The sequence below is a fragment of the Heterodontus francisci genome, unplaced genomic scaffold (genome assembly GCF_036365525.1).
Source record: "Heterodontus francisci isolate sHetFra1 unplaced genomic scaffold, sHetFra1.hap1 HAP1_SCAFFOLD_241, whole genome shotgun sequence".
Lineage (NCBI taxonomy): Eukaryota > Metazoa > Chordata > Chondrichthyes > Heterodontiformes > Heterodontidae > Heterodontus > Heterodontus francisci.
The window spans coordinates 847,666-873,148 of NW_027142246.1; positions in this window are offsets into that span (position 1 = coordinate 847,666).

Sequence of the window (25,483 nt, forward strand, 5' to 3'; positions counted from 1 at the left end):
TATGACTTTGTTACTTGTGTCATTGTATGTCTTTGTTAATTGGTGTCAGTGTATGTCTGTGTTACTTGGTGGAAGTGTGCGTCTGTGTTACTGGGTATCAGTGTATGTCTTTGTTACTTGGTGTCAGTGTATGTCTTTCATACTTGGTGTCAGTGTATGTCTTTGTTCATTGGCGTAAGTGTGTGTCTGTGTTACTTGGTGTCAGTCTGTGTCTTTGTTACTTGGTGTCAGTGTATGTCTTGTTACTTGGTGTCAGTGTATGTCTTTATTACTTGGTGTCAATGTTTGTCTGTGTTACTTGGTGTCAGTGTGTGTTTCTAACTGGGTGTCCGTGTGTGTCTGTGTTAATGGGTGTCAGTGTAAGTCTTTGTTACTGTGTGTCAGTGTATGTCTTTGTTACTTGGTGAAAGTGTATGTCTTTGTTACTTGGTGTAAGTGTGTGTCTTTGTTACTTGGTGTAACTGTGCCTGTGTTACTGGGTGCCAGTGTATGTCTTTGTTACTGGGTGTCAGTGTATGTCTTTGTTACTGGGTGTCAGTGTATGTCTTTGTTACTTGGTGTAAGTTTGTGTCTGTGTTACTGGGTGTAAGTGTATGTCTTTGTTACTTGGTGTCAGTGTATGTCTTTGTTACTTGGTGTAAGAGTGTATCTGTGTTACTTGGTGTAAGTGTGTGTCTGTGTTACATTGTATCAGTGTAGGTCTCTGTTACTTGGTGTAAGTGTGTGGCTGTGTTACTGGGTAACAGTGTATGTCTTTGTTACTTGGTGTCAGTGTATGTCTGTGTTACTTGGTGTAAGTGTGTGTCTTTGTTACTTGGTGTAATTGTAAGTCTTTGTTACTTGGTGTCAGTGTATGTCTGTGTTACTTGGTGTAAGTGTATGTCTTTGTTACTGGGTGTCAGTGTCGGTCTTTGTGACTTGGTGTCAGTGTATGTTTTTGTTACTTGGTGTAAGTGTGTGTCTGTGTTACTTGGTGTCAGTGTGTCTTTGTGACTTGGTGACAGTGTGTGTCTTTGTTACTGAGTGTCAGAGTATGACTTTGTTACTTGGTCTCAGTGTATGTCTTTGTGACTTTGTGTCAGTGTATGTATTTGTTACTGAGTGTCAGTGTATGACTTTGTTACTTGGTGTCATTGTATGTCTTTGTTAATTGGTGTCAGTGTATGTCTGTGTTACTTGGTGGAAGTGTGCGTCTGTGTTACTGGGTATCAGTGTATGTCTTTGTTACTGGGTGCCAGTGTATGTCTTTGTTACTGGGTGTCAGTGTATGTCTTTGTTACTGGGTGTCAGTGTATGTCTTTGTTACTTGGTGTAAGTTTGTGTCTGTGTTACTGGGTATCAGTGTCTGTCTTTGTTACTGGGCATCAGTGTATGTCTTTGTTACTTGGTGTCACTGTATGTCTGTGTTACCTGGTGTTAGTGTGTGTCTGTGTTACTGGGTGTCAGTGTATGTCTTGTTACTTGGTGTCAGTGTGTGTCTGTGTTTCTGGGTGTCAGTGTGTTTGCTTGTGTTACTGGGTGTCAGTGTGTGTCTGTGTTACTTGGTGTAAGTGTGTGTCTTTGTGACTTGGTGTCAGTGTGTGTCTTTGTTGCTTGGTGTAAGTGTGTGTCTGTGTTACTGGGTATCAGTGTATGTCAAAATACTTGGTGTAAGTGTATGTCTTTGTTACTTGGTGTAATTGTCTGTCTTTGTTACTTGGTGTCAGTGTGTGTCTTTGTTACTTGGTGAATGTGTGTTTCTTTGTTACTTGGTGTCAGTGTATGTCTTTGTTACTTGGTGTAAGTGTGTGTCTTTGTTACTTGGTGTCAGTGTGTGTCTGTGTTCCTGGGTGTCAGTGTATGTCTTTGTTGCTGTGTATCAGTGTTTGTTACTGGATATCAGTGTATGTCTTTGTTACTTGGTTTCAGTGTATGTCAAAATACTTGGTGTAAGTTTATGTCTTTGTTACTATGTGTAATTGTGTGTCTTTTTAACTTGGTGTAACAACATGTCTTTGTTACTTGATGTCAGTGTATGTCTGTGTTACTGGGTGTAAGTGTATGTCTTTGTTACTTGGTGTCAGTGTATGTCTTAGTTACTTGGTGTCAGTGTATGTCTTTGTTACTTGGTGCAAGTGTGTGTCTGTGTTACTTGGTGTAAGTGTGTTTCTGTGTTACTTGGTGTAAGTGTGTGTCTGTGTTACTTTGTATCAGTGTATGTCTTTGTTACTTGGTGTAAGTGTGTGTCTGTGTTACTGGGTAACAGTGTATGTCTTTGTTACTGTGTGTCAGTGTATGTCTTTGTTAATTGGTGAAAGTGTTTGTCTTTGTTACTTGGTGTAAGTGTGTGTCTTTGTTACTGTGTGTCAGTGTATGTCTTTGTTACTTGGTGAAAGTGTATGTCTTTGTTACTTGGTGTAAGTGTGTGTCTTTGTTACTGTGTGTCAGTGTATGTCTTTGTTACTTGGTGAAAGTGTATGTCTGTGTTACTTGGCGTAAGTGTGTGTCTTTGTCACTTGGCGTAAGTGTGTGTCTTTGTGACTTGGTGTCAGTGTACGTCTTTGTTACTTGGTGTCAGTGTATGTCTTTGTTACTCGGTGTACGTGTGTGTCAGTGTTCCTGGGTATCAGTGCATGTCTTTGTTACTTGGTGTCAGTGTATGTCTGTGTTACTTGGTGTCAGTGTATGTCTGTGTTACTTGGTGTAAGTGTGTGTCTTTGTTACTTGGTGAAAGTGTATGTCTTTGTTACTTGGTGTCAGTGTATGTCTGTGTTACTGGGTGTAAGTGTATGTCTGTGTTAATGGGTATCAGTGTATGTCTTTGTTACTTGGTGTCAGTGTGTGTCTCTAACTGGGTGTCCGTGTGTGTCTGTGTTCATGGGTGTCAGTGTATGTCTTTGTTACTGTGTGTCAGTGTATGTTTTTGTTACTTGGTGAAAGTGTATGTCTTTGTTACTTGGTGTAAGTGTGTGTCTTTGTTACTGTGTGTCATTGTATGTCTTTGTTACTTGGTGAAAGTGTATGTCTTTATTACTTGGTGTAAGTGTGTGTCTTTGTTACTGTGTGTCAGTGTATGTCTTTGTTACTTGGTGAAAGTGTATGTCTTTGTTACTTGGTGTAAGTGTGTGTCTTTGTTACTGTGTGTCAGTGTATGTCTTTGTTACTTGGTGAAAGTGTATGTCTGTGTTACTTGGCGTAAGTGTGTGTCTTTGTCACTTGGCGTAAGTGTGTGTCTTTGTGACTTGGTGTCAGTGTACGTCTTTGTTACTGGGTGTCAGTGTATGTCTTTGTTACTTGGTGTACGTGTGTGTCTTTGTTACTTGGTGTCAGTGCATGTCTTTGTTACTTGGTGTCAGTGTATGTCTGTGTTACTTGGTGTCAGTGTATGTCTGTGTTACTTGGTGTCAGTGTATGTCTGTGTTACTTGGTGTAATTGCGTGTCTTTGTTACTTGGTGTAATTGCGTGTCTTTGTTACTTGGTGTCAGTGTATGTCTGTGTTACTGGGTGTAAGTGTATGTCTTTATTACTTGGTGTCAGTGTATGTCTTTGTTACTTGGTGTAAGAGTGTGGCTGTGTTACTGGGTAACAGTGTATGTCTTTGTTACTTGGTGTCAGTGTATGTCTGTGTTACTTGGTGTAAGTGTGTGTCTTTGTTACTTGGTGTAATTGTAAGTCTTTGTTACTTGGTGTCAGTGCATGTCTGTGTTACTTGGTGTAAGTTTATGTCTTTGTTACTGGGTGTCAGTGTAGGTCTTTGTGACTTGGTGTCAGTGTAGGTCTTTGTGACGTGGTGTCAGTGTATGTCTTTGTGACTTGGTGTCAGTGTATGTTTTTGTTCCTTGGTGTAAGTGTGTGTCTGTGTTACTTGGTGTCAGTGTGTCTTTGTGACTTGGTGACAGTGTGTTTCTTTGTTACTGAGTGTCAGAGTATGACTTTGTTACTTGGTCTCAGTGTATGTCTTTGTGACTTGGTGTCAGCGTATGTCTTTGTTACTGAGTGTCAGTGTATGACTTTGTTACTTGTGTCATTGTATGTCTTTGTTAATTGGTGTCAGTGTATGTCTGTGTTACTTGGTGGAAGTGTGCGTCTGTGTTACTGGGTATCAGTGTATGTCTTTGTTACTTGGTGTCAGTGTATGTCTTTCATACTTGGTGTCAGTGTATGTCTTTGTTACTTGGTGTAAGTGTGTGTCTGTGTTACTTGGTGTCAGTCTGTGTCTTTGTTACTTGGTGTCAGTGTATGTCTTGTTACTTGGTGTCAGTGTATGTCTTTATTACTTGGTGTCAATGTTTGTCTGTGTTACTTGGTGTCAGTGTGTGTTTCTAACTGGGTGTCCGTGTGTGTCTGTGTTAATGGGTGTCATTGTAAGTCTTTGTTACTGTGTGTCAGTGTATGTCTTTGTTACTTGGTGAAAGTGTATGTCTTTGTTACTTGGTGTAAGTGTGTGTCTTTGTTACTTGGTGTAACTGTGCCTGTGTTACTGGGTGCCAGTGTATGTCTTTGTTACTGGGTGTCAGTGTATGTCTTTGTTACTGGGTGTCAGTGTATGTCTTTGTTACTTGGTGTAAGTTTGTGTCTGTGTTACTGGGTGTAAGTGTATGTCTTTGTTACTTGGTGTCAGTGTATGTCTTTGTTACTTGGTGTAAGAGTGTATCTGTGTTACTTGGTGTAAGTGTGTGTCTGTGTTACATTGTATCAGTGTAGGTCTCTGTTACTTGGTGTAAGTGTGTGGCTGTGTTACTGGGTAACAGTGTATGTCTTTGTTACTTGGTGTCAGTGTATGTCTGTGTTACTTGGTGTAAGTGTGTGTCTTTGTTACTTGGTGTAATTGTAAGTCTTTGTTACTTGGTGTCAGTGTATGTCTGTGTTACTTGGTGTAAGTGTATGTCTTTGTTACTGGGTGTCAGTGTCGGTCTTTGTGACTTGGTGTCAGTGTATGTTTTTGTTACTTGGTGTAAGTGTGTGTCTGTGTTACTTGGTGTCAGTGTGTCTTTGTGACTTGGTGACAGTGTGTGTCTTTGTTACTGAGTGTCAGAGTATGACTTTGTTACTTGGTCTCAGTGTATGTCTTTGTGACTTGGTGTCAGTGTATGTATTTGTTACTGAGTGTCAGTGTATGACTTTGTTACTTGGTGTCATTGTATGTCTTTGTTAATTGGTGTCAGTGTATGTCTGTGTTACTTGGTGGAAGTGTGCGTCTGTGTTACTGGGTATCAGTGTATGTCTTTGTTACTGGGTGCCAGTGTATGTCTTTGTTACTGGGTGTCAGTGTATGTCTTTGTTACTGGGTGTCAGTGTATGTCTTTGTTACTTGGTGTAAGTTTGTGTCTGTGTTACTGGGTATCAGTGTCTGTCTTTGTTACTGGGCATCAGTGTATGTCTTTGTTACTTGGTGTCACTGTATGTCTGTGTTACCTGGTGTTAGTGTGTGTCTGTGTTACTGGGTGTCAGTGTATGTCTTGTTACTTGGTGTCAGTGTGTGTCTGTGTTTCTGGGTGTCAGTGTGTTTGCTTGTGTTACTGGGTGTCAGTGTGTGTCTGTGTTACTTGGTGTAAGTGTGTGTCTTTGTGACTTGGTGTCAGTGTGTGTCTTTGTTGCTTGGTGTAAGTGTGTGTCTGTGTTACTGGGTATCAGTGTATGTCAAAATACTTGGTGTAAGTGTATGTCTTTGTTACTTGGTGTAATTGTCTGTCTTTGTTACTTGGTGTCAGTGTGTGTCTTTGTTACTTGGTGAATGTGTGTTTCTTTGTTACTTGGTGTCAGTGTATGTCTTTGTTACTTGGTGTAAGTGTGTGTCTTTGTTACTTGGTGTCAGTGTGTGTCTGTGTTCCTGGGTGTCAGTGTATGTCTTTGTTGCTGTGTATCAGTGTTTGTTACTGGATATCAGTGTATGTCTTTGTTACTTGGTTTCAGTGTATGTCAAAATACTTGGTGTAAGTTTATGTCTTTGTTACTATGTGTAATTGTGTGTCTTTTTAACTTGGTGTAACAACATGTCTTTGTTACTTGATGTCAGTGTATGTCTGTGTTACTGGGTGTAAGTGTATGTCTTTGTTACTTGGTGTCAGTGTATGTCTTAGTTACTTGGTGTCAGTGTATGTCTTTGTTACTTGGTGCAAGTGTGTGTCTGTGTTACTTGGTGTAAGTGTGTTTCTGTGTTACTTGGTGTAAGTGTGTGTCTGTGTTACTTTGTATCAGTGTATGTCTTTGTTACTTGGTGTAAGTGTGTGTCTGTGTTACTGGGTAACAGTGTATGTCCTTGTTACTTAGTGTCAGTGTATGACTTTGTTACTTGGTGTCAGTGTATGTCTTTGTTACTTGGTGTCAGTGTATGTCTGTGTTACTTGGTGTAAGTGTGTGTCTGTGTTACTGGGTATCAGTGTATGTCTTTGTTACTTGGTGTCAGTGTATGTCTTTGTTACTTGGTGTAAGTGTCTGTCTGTGTTACTGGGTGTCAGTGTATGTCTTTGTTACTTGGTGTCAGTGTATTTCTGTGTTACATGGTGTCAGTGTGTGTCTTTGCTACTGGGTGTCAGTGTAAGTCTTTGTTACTTGGTGTAAGTGTGTGTCTGTGTTACTGGGTATCAGTGTATGTCTTTGTTACTTGGTGTAAGTGTATGTCTTTGTTACTTGGTGTCAGTGTATGTGTTTGTGACTTGGTGTCAATGTATGTCTTTATTACTTGGTGTCAGTGTAACTCTGTGTTACATGGTGTCAGTGTGTGTCTTTGTTACTGGGGGTCAGTGTGTGTCTGTGTTACTGGGGGTCAGTGTGAGTTTCGAACTGGGTGTCAGTGTGTGTGTTAATGGGTATCCGTGTATGTCTTTGTTACTTGATGTCCGTGTGTGTCTGTGTTACTGGGTATCAGTGTATGTCTTTGTTACTTGGTGTAAGTGTGTGTCTCTGTTACTGTGTATCAGTGTCTGTCTTTGTTACTTGGTGTCAGTGTATGTCTGTGTTACTTGGTGGAAGTGTGTGTCTGTGTTACGGGGTGTCATTATGTTTGTTTGTGTTACTGGGTGTCAGTGTGTGTCTGTTACTTGGTGCAAGTGTGTGTCTTTGTTACTTGGTGTAATTGCATGTCTTTGTTACTTGGTGTAATTGTATGTCTGTTACTGGGTGTAGGTGTTTGTCTTTGTTACTGGGTGTCAGTGTATGTCTTTGTGACTTGGTGTCAGTGTATGTCTTTGTTACTTGGTATATGTGCGTGTCTTTGTTACTTGGTGTAATTGCATGTCTTTGTTACTTGGTGTAATTGTATGTCTGTTACTGGGTGTAGGTGTATGTCTTTGTTACTTGGTGTCAGTGTATGTCTTTGTTACTTTGTGTAAATGTGTGTCTATGTTACTTGGTGTAAGTGTGTGTCTGTGCTACTGGGTAACAGCGTATGTCTTTGCTACTTGGTGTCAGAGTATGTCTATGTTACTTGGTGCAAGTGTGTGTCTTTGCTACTTGTTGTAATTGTATGTCTTTGTTATTGGTGTCAGTGTATGTCTTAGTTACTTGGTGTAAGTGTGTATCTGTGCTACTGGGTAACAATGTATGTCTTTGTTACTTGGTGGAAGTGTGTGTCTGTGTTACTGGGTAACAGTGTATGTCTTTGTTACTCGGTTTCAGTGTATGTCTGTGTTACTTGGTGTAATTGTAAGTCTTTGTTACTTGGTGTCAGTGTATGTCTGTGTTAATTGGTGTCAGTGTATGTCTTTGTTACTGGGTGTCAGTGTATGTCTTTGTTACTGGGTGTCAGTGCATGTCTTTGTGACTTGGTGTCAGTGTATGTCTTTGTTACTTGGTGTAAGTGTGTGTCTGTGTTACTTGGTGTCAGTGTATGTCTTTGTGACTTGGTGTCAGTGTATGTCTTCGTTACTGGGTGTCAGTGTCTGTTTTTGTGATTGGTGTCAGTGTATGTCTTTGTTACTTGGTGTCAGTGTATGTCTGTGTTACTTGGTGTAAGTGTGTGTCTGTGTTACTGGGGGTCAGTGTGAGTTTCGAACTGAGTGTCAGTGTTTGTGTTAATGGGTGTCGGTGTATGCCTTTGTTACTGGGTGTCACTGTATGTCGTTGTTACTGGGTGTCAGTGTATGTCTTTTTTACTTGGTGTAAGTGTGTGTCTGTGTTACTGGGTATCAGTGTATGTCTTTGTTACTTGGTGTAAGTGTGTGTCTGTGTTACTGTGTATCAGTGTCTGTCTTTGTTCCTTGGTGTCAGTGTGTGTCTGTGTTACTGGGTATCAGTGTATGTCTTTGTTACTTGGTGTCAGTGTATGTCTGTGTTACTTGGTATAAGTGTGTGTCTGTGTTACTGGGTGTCATTATGTTTGTTTGTGTTACTGGGTATCAGTGTGTGTCTGTTACTTGGTGCAAGTGTGTGTCTTTGTTACTTGGTGTCTGTGTGTGTCTGTGTTTCTGGGTGTAAGTGTGTGTCTGTGTTACTGGGTATCAGTGCCTGTCTTGGTTACTTGGAGTCAGTGCATGTCAAAATACTTGGTGTAAGTGTATGTCTCTGTTACTTAGTGTAATTGTGTGTATTTGTTACTTGGTGTCAGTGTATGTCTGTGTTACTTGGTGTAAGTGTGTGTCTTTGTTACTTGGTGTAAGTGTATGTCTTGGTTACTTGGTGTCAGTGTATGTCTTTGTTACTTGGTGTCAGTGTACGTCTGTGTTACTTGGTGTAAGTGTGTGTCTGTGTTCCTGGGTATCAGTGCATGTCTTTGTTACTTGGTGTCAGTGTATGTATGTGTTACTTGGTGTAAGTGCGTGTCTTTGTTACTTGGTGTAAGTGCGTGTCTTTGTTACTTGGTGTAATTGCATGTCTTTGTTACTTGGTGTAATTGTATGTCTGTGTTACTGGGTGTAGGTGTATGTCTTTGTTACTTGGTGTCAGTGTATGTCTTTGTTACTTTGTGTAAATGTGTGTCTGTGTTACTTGGTGTAAGTGTGTGTCTGTGCTACTGGGTAACAGTGTATGTCTGTGTTACTTGGTGTCAGAGTATGCCTGTGTTACTTGGTGTAAGTGTGTGTCTTTGTTACTTGTTGTAATTGTATGTCTTTGTTATTGGTGTCAGTGTATGTCTTAGTTACTTGGTGTAAGTGTGTGTCTGTGCTACTGGGTAACAGTGTATGTCTTTGTTTCTTGGTGGAAGTGTGTGTCTGTGTTACTGGGTAACAGTGTATGTCTTTGTTACTCGGTTTCAGTGTATGTCTGTGTTACTTGGTGCAAGTGTGTGTCTTTGTTACTTGGTGTAATTGTAAGTCTTTGTTACTTGGTATCAGTGTATGTCTGTGTTAATTGGTGTCAGTGTATGTCTTTGTTACTGGGTGTCAGTGTATGTCTTTGTGACTTGGTGTCAGTGTATGTCTTTGTTACTTGGTGTAAGTATGTGTCTGTGTTACTTGGTGTCAGTGTATGTCTTTGTGACTTGGTGTCAGTGTATGTCTTCGTTACTGGGTGTCAATGTCTGTTTTTGTGACTTGGTGTCAGTGTATGTCTTTGTTACTTGGTGTCAGTGTATGTCTTTATTACTTGGTGTCAGTGTATGTCTGTGTTACTTGGTGTAAGTGTGTGTATGTGTTACTGGGTATCAGTGTATGTCTTTGTTACTTTGTGTAAATGTGTGTCTATGTTACTTGGTGTAAGTGTGTGTCTGCGCTACTGGGTAACAGTGTATGTCTTTGCTACTTGGTGTCAGAGTATGTCTGTGTTACTTGGTGCAAGTGTGTGTCTTTGCTACTTGTTGTAATTGTATGTCTTTGTTATTGGTGTCAGTGTATGTCTTAGTTACTTGGTGTAAGTGTGTGTCTGTGCTACTGGGTAACAGTGTATGTCTTTGTTACTTGGTGGAAGTGTGTGTCTGTGTTACTGGGTAACAGTGTATGTCTTTGTTACTCGGTTTCAGTGTATGTCTGTGTTACTTGGTGTAATTGTAAGTCTTTGTTACTCGGTGTCAGTGTATGTCTGTGTTAATTGGTGTCAGTGTATGTCTTTGTTACTGGGTGTCAGTGTATGTCTTTGTTACTGGGTGTCAGTGCATGTCTTTGTGACTTGGTGTCAGTGTATGTCTTTGTTACTTGGTGTAAGTGTGTGTCTGTGTTACTTGGTGTCAGTGTATGTCTTTGTGACTTGGTGTCAGTGTATGTCTTCGTTACTGGGTGTCAGTGTCTGTTTTTGTGATTGGTGTCAGTGTATGTCTTTGTTACTTGGTGTCAGTGTATGTCTGTGTTACTTGGTGTAAGTGTGTGTCTGTGTTACTGGGGGTCAGTGTGAGTTTCGAACTGGGTGTCAGTGTTTGTGTTAATGGGTGTCGGTGTATGCCTTTGTTACTGGGTGTCACTGTATGTCGTTGTTACTGGGTGTCAGTGTATGTCTTTTTTACTTGGTGTAAGTGTGTGTCTGTGTTACTGGGTATCAGTGTATGTCTTTGTTACTTGGTGTAAGTGTGTGTCTGTGTTACTGTGTATCAGTGTCTGTCTTTGTTCCTTGGTGTCAGTGTGTGTCTGTGTTACTGGGTATCAGTGTATGTCTTTGTTACTTGGTGTCAGTGTATGTCTGTGTTACTTGGTATAAGTGTGTGTCTGTGTTACTGGGTGTCATTATGTTTGTTTGTGTTACTGGGTATCAGTGTGTGTCTGTTACTTGGTGCAAGTGTGTGTCTTTGTTACTTGGTGTCTGTGTGTGTCTGTGTTACTGGGTGTAAGTGTGTGTCTGTGTTACTGGGTATCAGTGCCTGTCTTGGTTACTTGGAGTCAGTGCATGTCAAAATACTTGGTGTAAGTGTATGTCTCTGTTACTTAGTGTAATTGTGTGTATTTGTTACTTGGTGTCAGTGTATGTCTGTGTTACTTGGTGTAAGTGTGTGTCTTTGTTACTTGGTGTAAGTGTATGTCTTGGTTACTTGGTGTCAGTGTATGTCTTTGTTACTTGGTGTCAGTGTATGTCTTTGTTACTTGGTGTCAGTGTACGTCTGTGTTACTTGGTGTAAGTGTGTGTCTGTGTTCCTGGGTATCAGTGCATGTCTTTGTTACTTGGTGTCAGTGTATGTATGTGTTACTTGGTGTAAGTGCGTGTCTTTGTTACTTGGTGTAAGTGCGTGTCTTTGTTACTTGGTGTAATTGCATGTCTTTGTTACTTGGTGTAATTGTATGTCTGTGTTACTGGGTGTAGGTGTATGTCTTTGTTACTTGGTGTCAGTGTATGTCTTTGTTACTTTGTGTAAATGTGTGTCTGTGTTACTTGGTGTAAGTGTGTGTCTGTGCTACTGGGTAACAGTGTATGTCTGTGTTACTTGGTGTCAGAGTATGCCTGTGTTACTTGGTGTAAGTGTGTGTCTTTGTTACTTGTTGTAATTGTATGTCTTTGTTATTGGTGTCAGTGTATGTCTTAGTTACTTGGTGTAAGTGTGTGTCTGTGCTACTGGGTAACAGTGTATGTCTTTGTTTCTTGGTGGAAGTGTGTGTCTGTGTTACTGGGTAACAGTGTATGTCTTTGTTACTCGGTTTCAGTGTATGTCTGTGTTACTTGGTGCAAGTGTGTGTCTTTGTTACTTGGTGTAATTGTAAGTCTTTGTTACTTGGTATCAGTGTATGTCTGTGTTAATTGGTGTCAGTGTATGTCTTTGTTACTGGGTGTCAGTGTATGTCTTTGTGACTTGGTGTCAGTGTATGTCTTTGTTACTTGGTGTAAGTGTGTGTCTGTGTTACTTGGTGTCAGTGTATGTCTTTGTGACTTGGTGTCAGTGTATGTCTTCGTTACTGGGTGTCAATGTCTGTTTTTGTGACTTGGTGTCAGTGTATGTCTTTGTTACTTGGTGTCAGTGTATGTCTTTATTACTTGGTGTCAGTGTATGTCTGTGTTACTTGGTGTAAGTGTGTGTATGTGTTACTGGGTATCAGTGTATGTCTTTGTTACTTGGTGTCAGTGTATGTCTTTGTTACTTGGTGTAAGTATGTGTCTGCGTTACTGGGTGTCAGTGTATGTCTTTGTAACTTGGTGTCAGTGTATGTCTGTGTTACATGGTGTCAGTGTGTGTCTTTGTTACTGCATGTCAGTGTATGCCTTTGGTCCTTGGTGTAAGTGTGTGTCTGTGTTACTGGGTATCAGTGCATGTCTTTGTTACTTGGTGTAAGTGTATGTCTTTGTTACTTGGTGTCAGTGTATGTGTTTGTGACTTGGTGTCAGTGTATGTCTTTGTTACTGGGTGTCAGTGTATGTCTTTGTTACTTGGTGTAAGTGTGTGTCTTTGTTACTGGGTGTCAGTGCATGACTTTGTTACTTGGTGTCAGTGTATGTCTGTGTTACTTGGTGTCAGTGTACGTCTGTGTTACTTGGTGTCAGTGTGTGTCTGTGTTACTGGTTATCAGTGTATGTCTTTGTTACTTGGTGTCAGTGTATGTCTTTGTTTCTTGGTGTCAGTGTATGTCTTAGTTACATGGTGTCAGTGTGTATCTTTGACACTGGGTGTCAGTGTATGTCTTTGTTACTTGGTGTAAGTGTGTGTCTGTGTTACTGGGTATACGTGTATGTCTTTGTTACTTGGTGTAAGTGTATGTCTTTGTTACTTGGTGTAAGTGTATGTCTTTGTTACTGTGTGCCAGTGTATGTCTTTGTTACTGGGTGCCAGTGTATGTCTTTGTTACTTGGTGTCAGTGTATGTCTTTGTTACTTGGTGTCAGAGTATGTCTGTGTTACCTGGTGCAAGTGTGTGTCTGTGTTACTGGGTGTCAGTGTATGTCTTTGTTACTTGGTGACAGTGTCTGTCTGTGTTACATGGTGTCAGTGTGTGTCTTTGTTACTGGGTGTCAGTGTATGTCTTTGTTACTTGGTGTAAGTGTGTGTCTGTGTTACTGGGTATCAGTGTATGTCTTTGTTACTTGGTGTAAGTGTATGTATTTGTTACTTTGTGTCAGTGTATGTGTTTGTGACTTTGTGTCAGTGTATGTCTTTGTTACTTGGTGTAAGTGTGTGTCTGTTACTTGATGTAGGTGTTTTTCTTTGTTACTTGGTGTCAGTGTATGTCTTTGTTACTTGGTGTCAGTGTATGTCTGTGTTACTTGGTGTAAGTGTGTGTCTGTGTTACTGGGGGTCAGTGTGAGTTTCGAACTGGGTGTCAGTGTTTGTGTTAATGGGTGTCGGTGTATGCCTTTGTTACTGGGTGTCACTGTATGTCGTTGTTACTGGGTGTCAGTGTATGTCTTTTTTACTTGGTGTAAGTGTGTGTCTGTGTTACTGGGTATCAGTGTATGTCTTTGTTACTTGGTGTAAGTGTGTGTCTGTGTTACTGTGTATCAGTGTCTGTCTTTGTTCCTTGGTGTCAGTGTGTGTCTGTGTTACTGGGTATCAGTGTATGTCTTTGTTACTTGGTGTCAGTGTATGTCTGTGTTACTTGGTATAAGTGTGTGTCTGTGTTACTGGGTGTCATTATGTTTGTTTGTGTTACTGGGTATCAGTGTGTGTCTGTTACTTGGTGCAAGTGTGTGTCTTTGTTACTTGGTGTCTGTGTGTGTCTGTGTTACTGGGTGTAAGTGTGTGTCTGTGTTACTGGGTATCAGTGCCTGTCTTGGTTACTTGGAGTCAGTGCATGTCAAAATACTTGGTGTAAGTGTATGTCTCTGTTACTTAGTGTAATTGTGTGTATTTGTTACTTGGTGTCAGTGTATGTCTGTGTTACTTGGTGTAAGTGTGTGTCTTTGTTACTTGGTGTAAGTGTATGTCTTGGTTACTTGGTGTCAGTGTATGTCTTTGTTACTTGGTGTCAGTGTATGTCTTTGTTACTTGGTGTCAGTGTACGTCTGTGTTACTTGGTGTAAGTGTGTGTCTGTGTTCCTGGGTATCAGTGCATGTCTTTGTTACTTGGTGTCAGTGTATGTATGTGTTACTTGGTGTAAGTGCGTGTCTTTGTTACTTGGTGTAAGTGCGTGTCTTTGTTACTTGGTGTAATTGCATGTCTTTGTTACTTGGTGTAATTGTATGTCTGTGTTACTGGGTGTATTTGTATGTCTTTGTTACTTGGTGTCAGTGTATGTCTTTGTTACTTTGTGTAAATGTGTGTCTGTGTTACTTGGTGTAAGTGTGTGTCTGTGCTACTGGGTAACAGTGTATGTCTGTGTTACTTGGTGTCAGAGTATGCCTGTGTTACTTGGTGTAAGTGTGTGTCTTTGTTACTTGTTGTAATTGTATGTCTTTGTTATTGGTGTCAGTGTATGTCTTAGTTACTTGGTGTAAGTGTGTGTCTGTGCTACTGGGTAACAGTGTATGTCTTTGTTTCTTGGTGGAAGTGTGTGTCTGTGTTACTGAGTAACAGTGTATGTCTTTGTTACTCGGTTTCAGTGTATGTCTGTGTTACTTGGTGCAAGTGTGTGTCTTTGTTACTTGGTGTAATTGTAAGTCTTTGTTACTTGGTATCAGTGTATATCTGTGTTAATTGGTGTCAGTGTATGTCTTTGTTACTGGGTGTCAGTGTATGTCTTTCTGACTTGGTGTCAGTGTATATCTTTGTTACTTGGTGTAAGTGTGTGTCTGTGTTACTTGGTGTCAGTGTATGTCTTTGTGACTTGGTGTCAGTGTATGTCTTCGTTACTGGGTGTCAATGTCTGTTTTTGTGACTTGGTGTCAGTGTATGTCTTTGTTACTTGGTGTCAGTGTATGTCTTTATTACTTGGTGTCAGTGTATGTCTGTGTTACTTGGTGTAAGTGTGTGTATGTGTTACTGGGTATCAGTGTATGTCTTTGTTACTTGGTGTCAGTGTATGTCTTTGTTACTTGGTGTAAGTGTGTGTCTGCGTTACTGGGTGTCAGTGTATGTCTTTGTAACTTGGTGTTAGTGTATGTCTGTGTTACATGGTGTCAGTGTGTGTCTTTGTTACTGCATGTCAGTGTATGCCTTTGGTCCTTGGTGTAAGTGTGTGTCTGTGTTACTGGGTATCAGTGCATGTCTTTGTTACTTGGTGTAAGTGTATGTCTTTGTTACTTGGTGTCAGTGTATGTGTTTGTGACTTGGTGTCAGTGTATGTCTTTGTTACTGGGTGTCAGTGTATGTCTTTGTAACTTGGTGTAAGTGTGTGTCTTTGTTACTGGGTGTCAGTGCATGACTTTGTTACTTGGTGTCAGCGTATGTCTGTGTTACTTGGTGTCAGTGTACGTCTGTGTTACTTGGTGTCAGTGTGTGTCTGTGTTACTGGTTATCAGTGTATGTCTTTGTTACTTGGTGTCAGTGTATGTCTTTGTTTCTTGGTGTCAGTGTATGTCTTAGTTACATGGTGTCAGTGTGTATCTTTGACACTGGGTGTCAGTGTATGTCTTTGTTACTTGGTGTAAGTGTGTGTCTGTGTTACTGGGTATACGTGTATGTCTTTGTTACTTGGTGTAAGTGTATGTCTTTGTTACTTGGTGTAAGTGTATGTCTTTGTTACTGTGTGCCAGTGTATGTCTTTGTTACTGGGTGCCAGTGTATGTCTTTGTTACTTGGTGTCAGTGTATGTCTTTGTTACTTGGTGTCAGAGTATGTCTGTGTTACCTGGTGCAAGTGTGTGTCTGTGTTACTGGGTGTCAGTGTATGTCTTTGTTACTTGGTGACAGTGTCTGTCTGTGTTACATGGTGTCAGTGTGTGTCTTTGTTACTGGGTGTCAGTGTATGTCTTTGTTACTTGGTGTAAGTGTGTGTCTGTGTTACTGGGTATCAGTGTATGTCTTTGTTACTTGGTGTAAGTGTATGTATTTGTTACTTTGTGTCAGTGTATGTGTTTGTGACTTTGTGTCAGTGTATGTCTTTGTTACTTGGTGTAAGTGTGTGTCTGTTACTTGATGTAGGTGTTTTTCTTTGTTACTTGGTGTCAGTGTATGTCTTTGTTACTTGGTGGCAGTGTGTGTCTTTGTTACTTGGTGGCAGTGTGTGTCTTTGTTACTGGGTGTCAGTGTCTGTCTTTGTTACTTTGTGTAAGTGTCTGTCTTTGTTACTTGGTGTCAGTGTCTGTCTTTGTGACTTGGTGTCAGTGTACGTCTTTGTTACTTGGTGTCAGTGTATGTCTTTGTTACTTGGTGTCAGTGCATGTCTTTGTTACTTGGTGTAAGTGTATGTCTTTGTTACTTGGTGTAAGTGTGTGTCTGTGTTACTTGGTGTAAGTGTGTGTCTGTGTTACTGGGTAAAAGTGTGTGTCTGTGTTACTGGGTAACAGTGTATGTCTTTGTTACTTGGTGTCAGTGTATGTCTTTGTTACTTGGTGTCAGTGTATGTCTTTGTTACTTTGTGTAAATGTGTGTCTGTGTTACTTGGTGTAAGTGTGTGTCTGTGTTACTTTGTATCAGTGTATGTCTTTGTTACTTGGTGTAAGTGTGTGTCTGTGTTACTGGGTAACAGTGTATGTCTTTGTTACTTGGTGTCAGTGTATGTCTTTGTTACTTGGTGTCAGTGTATGTCTTTGTTACTTTGTGTAAATGTGTGTCTGTGTTACTTGGTGTAAGTGTGTGTCTGTGCTACTGGGTAACAGTGTATGTCTGTGTTACTTTGTGTCAGAGTATGCCTGTGTTACTTGGTGTAAGTGTGTGTCTTTGTTACTTTGTATCAGTGTATGTCTTTGTTACTTGGTGTAAGTGTGTGTCTGTGTTACTGGGCAACAGTGTATGTTTTTGTTACTTGGTGTCAGTGTATGTCTTTGTTACTTGGTGTAAGTGTGTGTCTGTGTTACTTGTTGTAAGTGTGTGTCTGTGTTACTTGGTGTAAGTGTATGTCTGTGTTACTTGGTGTAAGTGTGTGTCTGTGTTACTGGGTATCAGTGTATGTCTTTGTTACTTGATGTCAGAGTATGTCTGTGTTACTTGGTGTAAGTGTGTGTCTGTGTTACTTTGTATCAGTGTATGTCTTTGTTACTTGGTGTAAGTGTGTGTCTGTGTTACTGGGGAACAGTGTATGTCTTTGTAACTTGGTGTCAGTGTATGTCTTTGTTACTTGGTGTAAGTGTGTGTCTGTGTTACTTGTTGTAAGTGTGTGTCTGTGTTACTTGGTATCAGTGTCTGTCTTTGTTACTTGGTGTATGTGTGTGTCTGTGTTACTGGGTAACAGTGTATGTCTTTGTTACTTAGTGTCAGTGTATGACTTTGTTACTTGGTGTCAGTGTATGTCTGTGTTACTTGGTGTCAGTGTATGTCTGTGTTACTTGGTGTAAGTGTGTGTCTGTGTTACTGGGTATCAGTGGATGTCTTTGTTACTTGGTGTCAGTGTATGTCTTTGTTACTTGGTGTAAGTGTGTGTCTGTGTTTCTGGGTTTCAGTGTATGTCTTTGTTACTTGGTGTCAGTGTATTTCTGTGTTACATGGTGTCAGTGTGTGTCTTTGCTACTGGGTGTCAGTGTATGTCTTTGTTACTTGGTGTAAGTGTGTGTCTGTGTTACTGGGTATCAGTGTATGTCTTTGTGACTTGGTGTCAATGTATGTCTTTATTACTTGGTGTCAGTGTAATTCTGTGTTACATGGTGTCAGTGTGTGTCTTTGTTACTTGGGGTCAGTGTGCATCTGTGTTACTGGGGGTCAGTGTGAGTTTCGAACTGGGTGTCAGTGTGTGTGTTAATGGGTGTCGGTGTATGCCTTTGTTACTGGGTGTCACTGTATGTCGTTGTTCCTGGGTGTCAGCGTATGTCTTTGTTACTTGGTGTAAGTGTGTGTCTGTGTTACTTTGTATCAGTGTATGTCTTTGTTACTTGGTGGAAGTGTGTGTCTGTGTTACTGGGTAACAGTGTATGTCTTTGTTACTCGGTTTCAGTGTATGTCTGTGTTACTTGGTGCAAGTGTGTGTCTTTGTTACTTGGTGTAATTGTAAGTCTTTGTTACTTGGTATCAGTGTATGTCTGTGTTAATTGGTGTCAGTGTATGTCTTTGTTACTGGGTGTCAGTGTATGTCTTTGTGACTTGGTGTCAGTGTATGTCTTTGTTACTTGGTGTAAGTGTGTGTCTGTGTTACTTGGTGTCAGTGTATGTCTTTGTGACTTGGTGTCAGTGTATGTCTTCGTTACTGGGTGTCAATGTCTGTTTTTGTGACTTGGTGTCAGTGTATGTCTTTGTTACTTGGTGTCAGTGTATGTCTTTATTACTTGGTGTCAGTGTATGTCTGTGTTACTTGGTGTAAGTGTGTGTATGTGTTACTGGGTATCAGTGTATGTCTTTGTTCCTTGGTGTCAGTGTATGTCTTTGTTACTTGGTGTAAGTGTGTGTCTGCGTTACTGGGTGTCAGTGTATGTCTTTGTAACTTGGTGTCAGTGTATGTCTGTGTTACATGGTGTCAGTGTGTGTCTTTGTTACTGCATGTCAGTGTATGCCTTTGGTCCTTGGTGTAAGTGTGTGTCTGTGTTACTGGGTATCAGTGCATGTCTTTGTTACTTGGTGTAAGTGTATGTCTTTGTTACTTGGTGTCAGTGTATGTGTTTGTGACTTGGTGTAAGTGTATGTCTTTGTTACTGGGTGTCAGTGTATGTCTTTGTTACTTGGTGTAAGTGTGTGTCTTTGTTACTGGGTGTCAGTGCATGACTTTGTTACTTGGTGTCAGTGTATGTCTGTGTTACTTGGTGTCAGTGTACGTCTGTGTTACTTGGTGTCAGTGTGTGTCTGTGTTACTGGTTATCAGTGTATGTCTTTGTTACTTGGTGTCAGTGTATGTCTTTGTTTCTTGGTGTCAGTGTATGTCTTAGTTACATGGTGTCAGTGTGTATCTTTGACACTGGGTGTCAGTGTATGTCTTTGTTACTTGGTGTAAGTGTGTGTCTGTGTTACTGGGTATACGTGTATGTCTTTGTTACTTGGTGTAAGTGTATGTCTTTGTTACTGTGTGCCAGTGTATGTCTTTGTTACTGGGTGCCAGTGTATGTCTTTGTTACTTGGTGTCAGTGTATGTCTTTGTTACTTGGTGTCAGAGTATGTCTGTGTTACCTGGTGCAAGTGTGTGTCTGTGTTACTGGGTGTCAGTGTATGTCTTTGTTACTTGGTGACAGTGTCTGTCTGTGTTACATGGTGTCAGTGTGTGTCTTTGTTACTGGGTGTCAGTGTATGTCTTTGTTACTTGGTGTAAGTGTGTGTCTGTGTTACTGGGTATCAGTGTATGTCTTTGTTACTTGGTGTAAGTGTATGTATTTGTTACTTTGTGTCAGTGTATGTGTTTGTGACTTTGTGTCAGTGTATGTCTTTGTTACTTGGTGTAAGTGTGTGTCTGTTACTTGATGTAGGTGTTTTTCTTTGTTACTTGGTGTCAGTGTATGTCTTTGTTACTTGGTGGTAGTGTGTTTCTTTGTTACTTGGTGGCAGTGTGTGTCTTTGTTACTGGGTGTCAGTGTCTGTCTTTGTTACTTTGTGTAAGTGTCTGTCTTTGTTACTTGGTGTCAGTGTCTGTCTTTGTGACTTGGTGTCAGTGTATGTCTTTGTTACTTGGTGTAAGTGTATGTCTGTGTTACTTGGTGTAAGTGTGTGTCTGTGTTACTGGGTATCAGTGTATGTCTTTGTTACTTGGTGTCAGTGTATGTCTTTGTTACTTGGTGTAAGTGTGTGTCTGTGTTACTTGGTGTAAGTGTGTGTCTGTGTTACTGGGTAACAGTGTATGTCCTTGTTACTTGATGTCAGAGTATGTCTGTGTTACTTGGTGTAAGTGTGTGTCTGTGTTACTTTGTATCAGTGTATGTCTTTGTTACTTGGTGTAAGTGTGTGTCTGTGTTACTGGGTAACAGTGTATGTCTTTGTTACTTGGTGTCAGTGTATGTCTTTGTTACTTGGTGTCAGTGTATGTCTTTGTTACTTTGTGTAAATGTGTGTCTGTGTTACTTGGTGTAAGTGTGTGTCTGTGCTACTGGGTAACAGTGTATGTCTGTGTTACTTGGTGTCAGAGTATGCCTGTGTTACTTGGTGTAAGTGTGTGTCTTTGTTACTTTGTATCAGTGTATGTCTTTGTTACTTGGTGTAAGTGTGTGTCTGTGTTACTGGGCAACAGTGTATGTCTTTGTTACTTGGTGTCAGTGTATGTCTTTGTTACTTGGTGTAAGTGTGTGTCTGTGTTACTTGTTGTAAGTGTGTGTCTGTGTTACTTGGTGTAAGTGTATGTCTGTGTTACTTGGTGTAAGTGTGTGTCTGTGTTACTGGGTATCAGTGTATGTCTTTGTTACTTGATGTCAGAGTATGTCTGTGTTACTTGGTGTAAGTGTGTGTCTGTGTTACTTTGTATCAGTGTATGTCTTTGTTAATTGGTGTAAGTGTGTGTCTGTGTTACTGGGTAACAGTGTATGTCTTTGTTACTTGGTGTCAGTGTATGTCTTTGTTACTTGGTGTAAGTGTGTGTCTGTGTTACTTGTTGTAAGTGTGTGTCTGTGTTACTTGGTATCAGTGTCTGTCTTTGTTACTTGGTGTATGTGTGTGTCTGTGTTACAGGGTAACAGTGTATGTCTTTGTTACTTAGTGTCAGTGTGTGACTTTGTTACTTGGTGTCAGTGTATGTCTGTGTTACTTGGTGTCAGTGTATGTCTGTGTTACTTGGTGTAAGTGTGTGTCTGTGTTACTGGGTATCAGTGGATGTCTTTGTTACTTGGTGTCAGTGTATGTCTTTGTTACTTGGTGTAAGTGTGTGTCTGTGTTTCTGGGTGTCAGTGTATGTCTTTGTTACTTGGTGTCAGTGTATTTCTGTGTTACATGGTGTCAGTGTGTGTCTTTGCTACTGGGTGTCAGTGTATGTCTTTGTTACTTGGTGTAAGTGTGTGTCTGTGTTACTGGGTATCAGTGTATGTCTTTGTGACTTGGTGTCAATGTATGTCTTTATTACTTGGTGTCAGTGTAATTCTGTGTTACATGGTGTCAGTGTGTGTCTTTGTTACTTGGGGTCAGTGTGCGTCTGTGTTACTGGGGGTCAGTGTGAGTTTCGAACTGGGTGTCAGTGTGTGTGTTAATGGGTGTCGGTGTATGCCTTTGTTACTGGGTGTCACTGTATGTCGTTGTTCCTGGGTGTCAGCGTATGTCTTTGTTACTTGGTGTAAGTGTGTGTCTGTGTTACTGTGTATCAGTGTATGTCTTTGTTACTTGGTGTAAGTGTGTGTCTGTGTTACTGTGTATCAGTGTCTGTCTTTGTTACTTGGTGTCAGTGTGTGTCTGTGTTACTGGGTATCAGTGTATGTCTTTGTTACTTGGTGTCAGTGTATGTCTGTGTTACTTGGTGTAAGTGTGTGTCTGTGTTACTGGGTGTCATTATGTTTGTTTGTTTTATTGGGTGTCAGTGTTTGTCTGTTACTTGGTGCAAGTGTGTGTCTCTGTTACTTGGTGTCCGTGTGTGTCTGTGTTACTGGGTGTAAGTGTGTGTCTGTGTTACTGGGTATCAGAGTATGTCTTGGTTACTTGGTGTCAGTGCATGTCAAAATACTTGGTGTAAGAGTATGTCTTTGTTACTTAGTGTAATTGTGTGTATTTGTTACTTGGGGTCAGTGTATGTCTTTGTTCCTGGGTATCAGTGCATGTCTTTGTTACTTGGTGTCAGTGTATGTATGTGTTACTTGGTGTAAGTGCGTGTCTTTGTTACTTGGTGTAATTGCGTGTCTTTGTTACTTGGTGTAATGGTATGTCTGTGTTACTGGGTGTAGGTGTATGTCTTTGTTACTTGGTGTCAGTGTATGTCTTTGTTACTTTGTGTAAATGTGTGTCTGTGTTACTTGGTGTAAGTGTGTGTCTGTGCTACTGGGTAACAGTGTATGTCTGTGTTACTTGGTGTCACAGTATGTCTGTGTTACTTGGTGTAAGTGTGTGTCTTTGTTACTTGTTGTAGTTGTGTGTCTTTGTTATTGGTGTCGGTGTATGCCTTTGTTACTGGGTGTCACTGTATGTCGTTGTTCCTGGGTGTCAGTGTATGTCTTTGTTACTTGGTGCAAGTGTGTGTCTGTCCTACTGGGTAACAGTGTATGTCTTTGTTACTTGGTGGAAGTGTGTGTCTGTGTTACTGGGTAACAGTGTATGTCTTTGTTACTCGGTTTCAGTGTATGTCTGTGTTACTTGGTGTAAGTGTGTGTCTTTGTTACTTTGTGTCAGTGTATGTGTTAGTGACTTTGTGTCAGTGTATGTCTTTGTTACTTGGTGTAAGTGTGTGTCTGTGTTACTTGATGTAGGTGTGTGTCTTTGTTACTTGGTGTAAGTGTTTTTCTTTGTTACTTGGTGTCAGTGTATGTCTTTGTAACTTCGTGTAAGTGTGTGTCTTTGTTACTTGGTGGCAGTGTGTGTCTTTGTTACTTGGTGGCAGTGTGTGTCTTTGTTACTGGGTGTCAGTGTCTGTCTTTGTTACTTGGTGTCAGTGTATGTCTTTGTTACTTGGTGTAAGTGTGTGTCTGTGTTACTGGGTATCAGTGGATATCTTTGTTACTTGGTGTAAGTGTGTGTCTGTGTTCCTGGGTATCAGTGCATGTCTTTGTTACTTGGTGTCAGTGTATGTCTGTGTTACTTGGTGTAAGTGTGTGTCTTTGTTAATTGTTGTAATTGTATGTCTTTGTTATTGGTGTCAGTGTATGTCTTTGTTACTTGGTGCAAGTGTGTGTTTGTGTTACTTGGTGTAAGTGTGTGTCTGTGTTACTGGGTAACAGTGTATGTCTTTGTTACTCGGTTTCAGTGTATGTCTGTGTTAATTGGTGTAAGTGTATGTCTTTGTTACTGGGTGTCAGTGTATGTCTTTGTTACTTGGTGTAAGTGTGTGTCTGTGTTACTTGGTGTCAGTGTATGTCTTTGTGACTTGATGTCAGTGTATGTCTTTGTTACTGGGTGTCAGTGTCTGTTTTTGTGACTTGGTGTCAGTGTATGTCTTTGTTACTGAGTGTCAGTGTATGACTTTGTTACTTGGTGTCAGTGTATGTCTTTGTTACATGGTGTCAGTGTATGTCTGTGTTACTTGGTGCAAGTGTGTGTCTGTGTTACTTGGTATCAGTGTATGTCTTTGTTACTTGGTGTCAGTGTATGTCATTGTTACTTGGTGTCAGTGTATGTCTTTGTTACTTGGTGTCAGTGTATGTCTTTGTTACTTGGTGTCAGTGTATGTGTTTGTGACTTGGTGTCAGTGTATGTCTTTGTTACTGGGAGTCAGTGTATGTCTTTGTTAATGGGTGTCAGTGTGTGTCTTTGTTACTGGGTGTCAGTGTATGTCTTTGTTACTTGGTGTCAGTGTATGTCTTTGTTACATGGTGTCAGTGTATGTCTTTGTTACTTGGTGTAAGTGTTTGTCTGTGTTACTGGGGGTCAGTGTGTGTCTGTGTTACTGGGTGTCAGTGTATGTCTTTGTTACTGGGTGTCAGTGTATGTCTTTGTTACTTGGTGTAAGTGTGTGTCTGTGTTACTGGGTGTCAGTGTCTGCCTTTGTTACTTGGTGTCAGTGTGTGTCTGTGTTACTGGGTATCAGTGTCTGTCTTTGTTACTTGGTGTAAGTGTGTGTCAGTGTTACTGGGTCTCAGTGTCTGTCTTTGTTACTTGGTGTCAGTGTGTGTCTGTGTTACTGGGTGTCATTGTGTTTGTTTGTGTTACTGGGTGTCAGTGTGTCTCTGTTACTGGATGTCAGTGTCTGTCTTTGTTACTTGGTGTCAGTGTATGACAAAATACTTGGTGTAAGTGTATGTCTTTGTTACTTGGTGTAATTGTCTGCCTTTGTTACTTGGTGTCAGTGTATGTCTGTGTTACTTGGTGTAAGTGTGTGTCTTTGTTACTTGGTGTAAGTGTATGTCTTTGTTACTGGGTGTCAGTGTTTGTCTTTGTTACTGGGTATCAGTGTATGTCTTTGTGACTTGGTATCAGTGTATGTCTGTGTTACTTGGTGTAATTTTGTGTCTGTGTTACTGGGTATCAGTGTATGTCTTTGTTACTTGGTGTCAGTGTATGTCTGTGTTACATGGTGTCAGTGTGTGTCTTTGTTACTGGGTGTCAGTGTATGTCTTTGTTCCTTGGTGCAAGTGTGTGTCTGTGTTACTGGGTATCAGTGTATGTCTTTGTTACTTGGTGTAAGTGCATGTCTTTGTGACTTGGTATCAGTGTATGTCTGTGTGACTTGGTGCAAGTGTGTGTCTGTGTTACTGGGTATCAGTGTATGTCTTTGTTACTTGGTGTCAGTGTATGTCTTTGTTATTTGGTGTCAGTGTGTGTCTTTGTTACTGGGTGTCAGTGTATGTCTTTGTTACTTGGTGCAAGTGTGTGTCTGTGTTACTGGGTATCAGTGTATGTCTTTGTGACTTGGTATCAGTGTATGTCTTTGTCACTGTGTATCAGTTTGTGTTACTGGGTGTCAGTGTGTGTCTGTGACACTAGGTGTCAGTATTTAGTTTAGTTCAGAATTACAGCACTGAAACAGGCCCTTCGGCCCACCGAGTCTGTGCCGGATACAGCACTGAAACAGGCCCTTCGGCCCACCGAGTCTGTGCCGACCATCAACCATCCATTTATACTAATCCTACACTAATCCCGTATTCCTATCACATCCCCACCTGTACCTATATATTTCCCTACCACCTACCTATACTCGGGGCAATTTATAATGGCCAATTAACCTATCAACCTGCATGTGGGAGGAAACCGGAGCACCCGGAGGAAACACACGCAGTCACAGGGAGAACTTGCAAACTCTGCACAGGCAGTACCCAGAATCGAACCCGGGTCCCTGGAGCTGTGAGGCTGCGGTGCTAACCACTGCGCCAATGTGCACCCCCCCCCCCCCCCCCCCCAGTATGTGCCTGTGTTACTTGGAGTCAGTGTGTGTCTTTGTTACTTGGTGTCAGTGTATGTCTTTGTTACTTGGTTTAAGTGTATGTCTTTGTTACTTGCTGTAAGTGTGTGTCTGTGTTACTGGGTGTCAGTGTGTGTCTGCTTGTGTTACTGGGTTTCACTGTGTCTGTGTTCCTGGTGTTGGTGCATCTCTGTGTTTCCGTGAGTTCGTGCGTGATGTTTGTTTTACGGACTTTCAGTGTTTGTCTGTGTTACTGGGTGTCAGTGTGTATCTGTGTTCCTGGGTGTCAGTGTGTGTTTATTTGTGTTACTGGGTGTCATTGTGTGTCTGTGACACTACGTGTCAGTGTGTGTCTGTGTTATTGCGTGTCAGTGTGTTTCTGTGTTACTGGGTTTCAGTGTGTGTCTGTGACACTAGGTGTCAGTGTGTGTCTGTTACTGGGTGTCAGTGTGTGTCTGTGTTAATGGGGGTCAGTGTGTGTTTCTAACTGGGTGTCAGTGTGTGTGTGTTACTGGGTGTCAGTCTGTGTCTGTTTGTGTTACTGGGTTTCACTGTGTGTCTGTGTTCCTGGTGTTAGTGCATCTCTGTTCCAGTGTGTTGGTGCGTGATGTTTGTTTTACTGACTTTAAGTGTGTGTCTGTGATACAGGTGTCAGTGTGTCTCTGTGTTACTGTGTTTCACTGTGTGTTTGTTTGTGTTACTGTCTATCAGTGTGTGTCTGTGACACTAGGTGTCACTGTGTCTGTGTTACTGTGTGTCAGTGTGTTTCTGTGTTACTGGGGGTCAATGTGTGTGTGTGTGTGTGTGTTACTGGG